We start from the raw sequence: 8,417 nt of genomic DNA on the forward strand, positions 1-8,417 counted from the left end.
CAAACAGTATAAGAAAACGTTTCTCACAGTTATGACATCTTTAATAACCAAGGAACTGCCAACGTGGAGCCTTCTCAACTGGGCCTCACCTCCATCTGTCTAACAATTTGTTGGAAGGAGCACATATCCCCACTCAGCGCAGACCATTTTGTAGGAAAGCCAAACCCATCTACGAGCTTGCATTTCACACTAATATACTTCCCCCAGTTCAACCGAAGGTTGGGACATCGATTCTCAATTATGGTTGGACCTTTTCCAATATGAGAGAAGTAATGAAAACCCATTGAATTAGCTCGGTTCTGGGCCTTTAATAGATACAAACTCTGGAAAACTGCGAGTTGTGGTACTTCATTACAACGGCAATAGTCAATAAAGTAGGCCACTGCGATCCACTATGAAAATCCACAGAGTTGACCAGGGGCAATCTAGTAATCATCAATGAGATGAAAAAAGAACAAGTTCAAAGGCAAGTGAAGCCTAGCTTCCAAGGCGTAGAGGGGGAACAAGAAACTGAGATCACTGGTGTCACTGAGCTTGTGCAAACCCTCAAGAATAGAGAATTTTTAGGCGAAATTGGGAATCTCGATTCCTCGCGCACGTAAGGCCCGATGCATATCTTCGTACTTTGTAGTGTATAGGAAAAAGTTGGCTTTGACAAGAGTTTTGGAAGCACACTCCCGTGGTGGGCAACGCAGAACTAATTGACTATAAGTTCCTCTCATTCTCGATATGTTTTCGACACAGAAAGAATAAGAAAAGAATAGAGGAAATTTAAAACCTAAAACGAGAAGTAACTGAGATTTACTTTGAAGAAAAGTTTCGACTGATTCCAGTTACAAAAAAATTAAGAGTGTGAGTTTTAGGGTTTCAAAAAACCCCTTTTAAAGAATTCTTTTCCCTCCACATTCTAACGGTTCAAATAAACGAGGGACACCAACGGTTAGATACACACGAGCACGATCTGTCCCTACATGTGGCGAAGCTGACATAAGGTCACAATAGATGTTGCGCATTCTACAGGCTGTAATAAACACAAAGTGATGTCCCTAAGGAGCGCCACTTTATAACCCTCCTTAGGCTCACTAGGGGGAATAGATTGTCATACAGTAATAGTCATCGACCCGAGGCCTAGATAAGCTTCGAGTCGCCAACCCGCGACCCTACTAGACCCCATCAGATGGATGAACACGAGACGTACAATAAGAGGACAGTTAGGGGAGCTTGTGATATCGGCTCGCGAGAGTTGAAGGGAGCTCGGGATATTAGCTTGCAAGAGTCGAAGGGAGTTCGCGGTCCTAGCTCGTATACACCCAAGGAGTTAGAGTGTCAGTCCAACATGCCCGAGGCTTGCTTAGAGTGTCAGTCCTATGAATAGTGGGGTTAAGTCATGAACAATGGAGTCAAATCATGAACAGTGATAATATGTATAAATACACGAATGTTTCTTTTAATGAGACACACAGAAAATTACTTAACATGCATAATTAAAATTTTATTATTACCAAATATTGTTGGTTGGTTTTCAACACCTCAAAATATTAATCCTCCTTGCAAAACTATCTTTAAACAAATTTGCTAATTCTATTAACAAATTCTTTTTTATAACTCTTTTAACAAATAGACCTTTTTCTTATTTTAACTAACAATTTTTTTTTTTCACTTCAAAGCTTAACAAGCATTGACTTCCCAAAGAATTGGGGTTTTTAAACACCTCTGCTTGTGGTAGGTTTGAGATTCTCGACCTTTAGTCATGTTGGACGGTAGGGGAGTAAAGAATCTTTACTGTCTCAAAAGCCTAAATTAGCATGTCGAATGTCGATTTGGCCTTCTTAGGCAACAAAGATTCTTTTCTACATTTGCACCGAATTGCTAGCCATATGAACCCCAAATCAACATGTCAGTTGCCGAATTTGGAGTTTTGAGAATTCCCCGTATCTGTTTCTGATGCAATTAGTGCAACTATTACTACTTTAAATTGTTAACCATCATATCAATTTGGGGTTTCCATGCACAGTTTATATTATTTAAGTAAAAAATCATATTATTTCAGTAATTAATTTTTTAATATTAATTCGGAAAAATAAACCTTGATTCGATGATAGAATTAAAATTTAAAATTGAATTTCAAATATATTAATAGTAGAGGTACAGGAATCATAGATAAACCTTTTTATTTTTCGTTTTCTTATGTTAAAGTGTATGTATTGTGCTGTTGTCAATGGTCTCGCTGACAAAAACCAAACAACGAAACAATGCTTCAATGTTTCTTACGTTTCTCCAAAACTGTAACAACCGTTCCCTGTTCACTCATCTCCCCCATAAACCCTTCATTCCTCTTGTTCTATTCCTCATCTCCGAATCCACCGCCCAATCAACGGCAACCGTCGCCGTCGCCAATAGCTTCCCCTACGCGAGTCCTGAAACTGATATCCGCCCAGTCCGACCTTCTCCTCGCTAAAGAAATGTTTGACGTCGCCACCACCCAACCTGGTTTTCGTCACTCTTACTCTTCCTTCCTCGTCCTCATTCTCAAACTCGGCCGTTCGAAGCACTTCTCTCTTGTAGACGACCTTCTCGTTTGTCTCAAATCCGATCAATATCGGGTAACCCCGACTCTCTTTTCTTACCTCATCAAAATCTACGCCGAAGCTGATTTACCCGAGAAGCTCTCAGTGTGTTCTACAAAATGCTTGAATTCAACGTTAAGCCTTTACCCAGACACTTAAATCGTATCCTCGAGCTGCTTGCTTCTTATCGTAACTTCATCATGCCTGCTTTCGATCTTTTCAAGACTGCCCATAAATACGGTGTTTTCCCCAATACCAAATCTTACAACATTTTGATGCGTGTGTTTTGTTTGAACGGGGATTTGAGTATTGCGTACAAACTGTTCAACAAAATGTTTGAGAGAGGCGTTATGCCTGATGTCGAGTCTTATAGGATATTAATGCAAGGGCTATGCAGGAAGAGTCAAGTGAATAGAGCTGTAGATTTGTTAGAAGATATGTTGAATAAAGAATTCGTACCGGATTCATTGAGTTATACTACTTTGTTGAATAGTTTGTGTAGGAAGAAGAAGCTTAGAGAAGCTTATAAGCTTCTTTGTAGAATGAAAGTTAAACGGTGTAACCCTGATATTGTGATTTATAATACTGTTATATTGGGTTTTTGTAGAGAAGGAAGAGCTATGGATGCTGTTAAGGTTCTTGAGGATATGCCTTCAAATGGGGTGTTTGCCTAATTTGGTTTCTTATAGGACTTTGGTTGGAGGGTTATGTGATCAAGGGATGTTTGATGAGGCTAAAAAGTATATGGAGGAAATATTGTCAAAAGGGTTTTCGCCACATTTTTCGGTTTCTCATGCTTTAATCAAAGGGTTCTGCAGTGTTGGTAAGATTGATGCAGCTACTGAAGTGCTAGGGGAAATGCTGGAGTACCGGGAAGTACCGCATACAGATACTTGGGGAACAATAGTTCCTACAATCTGTGAAGATTATGAAACAGAGAAAATGGAGGAGATTTTAGAAGAGGTTATGAAGATAGAAATTAAAAGAGACACAAGAATAGTAGAGGCAGGCATTGGATTGGAGGATTACTTGATTAGGAAATTAAGAAATAGATCAAAGTGACGTTGTATATTACTACAGATAATGCAGATTTAATTGGCTATATATGTTCCCTGGTGCCCAGGATTGTTGAATGGTGTTAATCCAGGTATGTGTCTGCCTGTTTTTCAGTATTTTCTTAGCAGAAGGTTTAATTAAGATTGAGCTCTTGTTAGGATGATTTGTTTCAAAGGACGGGAACATAATCACCTAGTTATATTTTTGGTTAGTATTTTGAGCAAACTTGTTGAAGCAATTCAAAAACATTGGATATAGCAATTATAAAGGGTGAATGTACCTGGCAGTTCTTTTTATATTCAGATCAAATTAGTTCTTCTACTATTAAATAAATCAAATTAGTTCCTATATTATTAAAAAAATCAAATAAAACCAAATTTGAAAGAATTAACAAATACCATTTAAAAATGTCATTTAGACCTTGTATTAGTAAGGGTTGAAATTTTTAAATATTAAATGTTAATTTTGTTGCACTTTAACTTTATTTTATTCTTTTTAATATTCAAGGATTAGATTAATACATTTAATAATAGAGGACTCATTTGATCCAAATCCTATAATGGGGAGACTAGACATGTACTTTCACCAATTATGAAGACATTTTATTGCTTCTGGTGGCTTGATATTGGTATAGGGTGATTGCAGGTAATTTGGATGATTGGGTGTCTGCCTCGCCACCCTTTAAAGGGATGCTGCTGATGCAGAGATGCCATCTGCTTTCTGATATTTGGATCCACATAAAAGCCATCATAAAGAAAAGCTTCAATGGCTGCAAGCTGTTTGATTCAATAAAGGTTCACTTTATTACAGTATTGAAGATGCGTTTCCATGGTCCTCCGGCCTTTTTGCCGGGTATCAAGGTGGTTGGTGGCAGTTGCAAAACGTTTCTTCGAGCAATTTTATTTGTAAAATCATTACCTATTTGCGATTGAAAATTAGGCCTAATTCATTCTGGTGTTGCAATTGAAAATGGTCCCAACTTGCAAAATGTATACAAGAAAAATATGATGAAAAATATGAAGACCATCAAACTATGAGCACAGCAGGAAATAGAGTCTACCAAGCTTAGGGGTTTGCCATTCAAAGCAATTTATCATGAATAACAAATGGAAAGTATGTCACGAACCCAAAATTTCATATGGATAGGCAACCTAAAGAACACAATACTTTGTACACAATAAACACTAAAATCAAGTGAACGCGTGACTGCTACCACAAACTAAACATATGTGACCATGAAATAATAAATAAGTTGACATAAATAGTTTTGATCAACCTCCTATTTTAAAAGCTTAGACCTGAGCAGTGCCTTAAGTGAACTTTGGGTCCTCACATCTATATCGGCCATCAGGTCCAATTACAGAACCTTTTGGATCTGCAAATACATTTTGGTGCAGCTGGCTTTGAGGAGGAACAGGGCTTTCTTCTGCAAACTCAACGGCTTCCCCTACCACCTCATCTATCTTTTATCTATAGCCTTCAAGTCTGCTTCATTAGCCAGACTGTTTTCAATGAGGTATTTTTTCAGTGCTGTGATGGGATCTCTGGCAGCATAGTGAGCTTTCTCAGCTGCCAAACAAGAACCAAGAAATTGAATCATTTTATCTTTCAGACCCCACACTTTAATTTCAAGCATAATATAACAAACATATTTCCATGGAACATACAGAGTTAATCAGTTCAACTTTAAGACTATTTTAGGACTAGCACAACACACATGGATGCAACTTGTTCTTGTTTTATCAATGTAACAATAACCCTAGCAATAACAAATAAGCAAAGATGATGAGAGGCTTACCAGGGTCACGAAGCTTATCAGGGTCAGCCAATGAATGTCCTCTAAACCTATATGTCTCACATTCTACCAATGTTGGACCTTCTCCTCTCCTAGCTCTGCCAATTGCTTCCTTAGCCACTTCCCTCACTTTCAATACATCCATCCCATCCACATGAACACCCGGCATCCCGAAAGCTGGTCCTTTCTTATAAATCTGAGGAACAGAAGTAGCCCTCAAATGAGACATCCCAATAGCCCACAAATTGTTCTCAACAACAAACACAATGGGCAATTTCCACAACGCTGCCATATTCAAACACTCATAGAACTGTCCATTGTTACAAGTCCCATCCCCAAAAAATGCCAAACTGACGTGACCGCAATCCGCTTCTTTCAAAACCTCCCTCTTGTACTTGGATGTAAAAGCCGCACCGGTGGCAATAGGGATCCCTTCACCAATAAAAGCGAACCTGCCGAGCATATTGTGCTTCCTTGAGAATATATGCATTGATCCACCTTGGCCACGGCTGCAGCCGGTGGCCTTACCCAAGAGCTCACTCATGACAGCACGTGCAGAGACGCCTTTGCTTAAGGCCTGCACGTGATCACGGTAAGTACAGACGATGGAATCTTGCTGCTTTAAGAGCCTAATGAAACCAGTTGAAACAGCTTCTTGGCCATTGTAAAGATGAACGAAACCAAGCATTTTCCTATCGTAATACATCTTAGCACACTTATCTTCAAACGCTCTTCCTAATACCATATCTTCGTATAATTCCAACCCTTCCTTTTTTGTAATTAACTAAAATTTTAAAAAAAGAAAAGAAATTTAAACATAAAATAAATAAATAAATAAACCCACAGATTTGGTATGAAACAGATTAACATAAAGAAAGTAAAAATGGGGTTGTTACCAGATTGGGGGTAGATTTGGATTTGCTTTCTTGACGGCGGTCCCAGATCAACGGCGGAGATTCAAATTGGAAGAAGAACTGAGGCGGATGAGTTTGCGGGTGGAACCGAGGAAGGGTGAGGCGGTAGTGGGGATTGTAAGAGGGTTATTTTGAGAAGTGGTGTTGAGAGGGAATGGTTGGGCGGCGAACTTGGAAGGTGAGAAAGCTGTAGCCATTTTCTTCCGAATGGGGAGGGAAGAAGGAAAAGGAGAGAAAATGGGAGGTGAAGAAGGAAGAGAAAGTGGGGAGGAGAATATAGAAGAGAGGAAAGAGACAATGGGGGCGGAGAAGTGGCAGAGAGCATTGGAAGGATTTTGGTATTCCGTTGATTAAGGATTTTGGTACCCCAAAAAATAGATCAGAAGAAAAACGTTTTCTACTAGGAGTGTTTTCCTTATTTTAACTTAATCTCGTAACAGCTTAATCGAATAATTAAAAAGAGAGAGAGAGAGAGAGAGAGAGAGAGAGAGGGTATTTTCAGTAATTTCCTCCAAAAATAACATAAAATAGTGAGACTTGGGAAATGGAAAAATCATGAAATCAGTTCGAATTTTGAAACCATTTAAAGAAAGTCAAAAATGAAATCGTTATTATAATTATAGCTTTTCAACATATTAGACTGTCTTTTAATGAAAGGTGAAACCAGTTTAGATTAAGAACAAAAATGCTTCTACGTTTTTTCTTAATATTTAACAAATAAAAAAATATTTTAGAATAATTATAGAAAGATGTTTAATTTTAGTCAAAATTAAAAAAATTATCACGTCAACAATCTACTAATGCTAGTGAATTAACGAAAATTTTAACTTTAATTGTCAATTCAAATAATTAATTTAATTAAAATGACTAAATTAATAAAAATATTTTAAAGTAACCAAAATAAAAATAATACTATTTTAGAGCGATTTGCAAAAAAAAACACCGATCATCATTTTAAATAAAATAATTATTGATGTTAATTGTTTAAAATTTATTAATATTATAAAATTGAAAATTATATTTCAAATCAAACTATAATGGTTTAATTTAAAAATAATGATGGAAGTAATTAATTTTTCACGGCGTTATTATCAATTTTTGGAATCAAATTATAAGTCAAATTGTCAAACTATAAATTTTGTTTCAATCAATTTATCCTATTCAAAAAAAATTAAAAGTTTTAAAATAAAAAATTATTAAATAATATAAAATTTAATTCAATTAATTTTTAATTTAATCTGTACAAATTCACGAATCAACCATCTTTTATTACTTTCTACAACGATTTCTAATTTGATTCACCAATCCCATCCGATTCATAATTACCAACTAACTTCAAAATTTTAATCAATCTAAATAAATCAATCACTATTATTAAAATTTCCATTAGAATTGCACAATCAGCAATTCATATCATTTAACAATATTTCCTCTTTCTCTCTCTTCCGTTGACTACCACCATTCACTAAAATAAAGAAACGAAAAAAAAATATATTATACTCTCTACCATCTTCTTCCTCATATCACTACCGCCGTTGTTTCTCTTGCTGATTTTCTTATTTCTCGCCATCAAAACCGTCGCCGAAAAATTGATCAACGATCCTGGTTGCCCACCTGTGTCTCCGAGGCTCAAGAAACAATCTGCGTATGCCCCCAGGTTCCGCCAGTTCATCGTCGCCATTGCTCAGGTACAACATTACTAGCTTGCTTCTAATGTTTCGTTATTCTTTGCCTCTTTACAATTTGATTTGGGAGGCTAAAGCTAAGTTCCCTCTTCTTTTAATATTGTTTGGTAAAATGGGCTTGCTTGCTTTTTCCAATCAAAACCAAGCTTTGTAGTTTGCTCTGGAGATAGATTTCTGTGAGTGTGGTGTGAGAGTGAGATCTTATAATACATCAAGAACAAATATTTTCACTGATGGATTTCTGAATAATAGCATAACATTTCTGTAAAATCTCCTTACGGAAAGCAAATCAAAGATTGCAAATGGTTTTCTGTTCTCTTAAAAATAAATAAAAAATAGATTGTAATTATTTAAGAGTTATAAGTAGCCTTAAACATTGTATTAAAATAAATATAATTAT

The 8,417-nt window shown here is 36.5% G+C and overlaps 2 pseudogenes; one reads left to right on the forward strand and one right to left on the reverse strand.

Annotated features, from left to right (window-relative positions):
- Positions 1-2,168: 2,168 nt before the first annotated feature.
- LOC108478566 (pentatricopeptide repeat-containing protein At4g01400, mitochondrial-like) lies at positions 2,169-4,593 on the forward strand (annotated as a pseudogene).
- Positions 4,594-4,673: 80 nt separating this feature from the next.
- Positions 4,674-8,013, reverse strand: LOC108478101 (pyruvate dehydrogenase E1 component subunit alpha-3, chloroplastic-like; annotated as a pseudogene).
- Between the last annotated feature and the right edge of the window lie 404 nt (positions 8,014-8,417).

The sequence above is a fragment of the Gossypium arboreum genome, chromosome 12 (genome assembly GCF_025698485.1).
Source record: "Gossypium arboreum isolate Shixiya-1 chromosome 12, ASM2569848v2, whole genome shotgun sequence".
Taxonomy (NCBI): Eukaryota; Viridiplantae; Streptophyta; class Magnoliopsida; order Malvales; family Malvaceae; genus Gossypium; species Gossypium arboreum.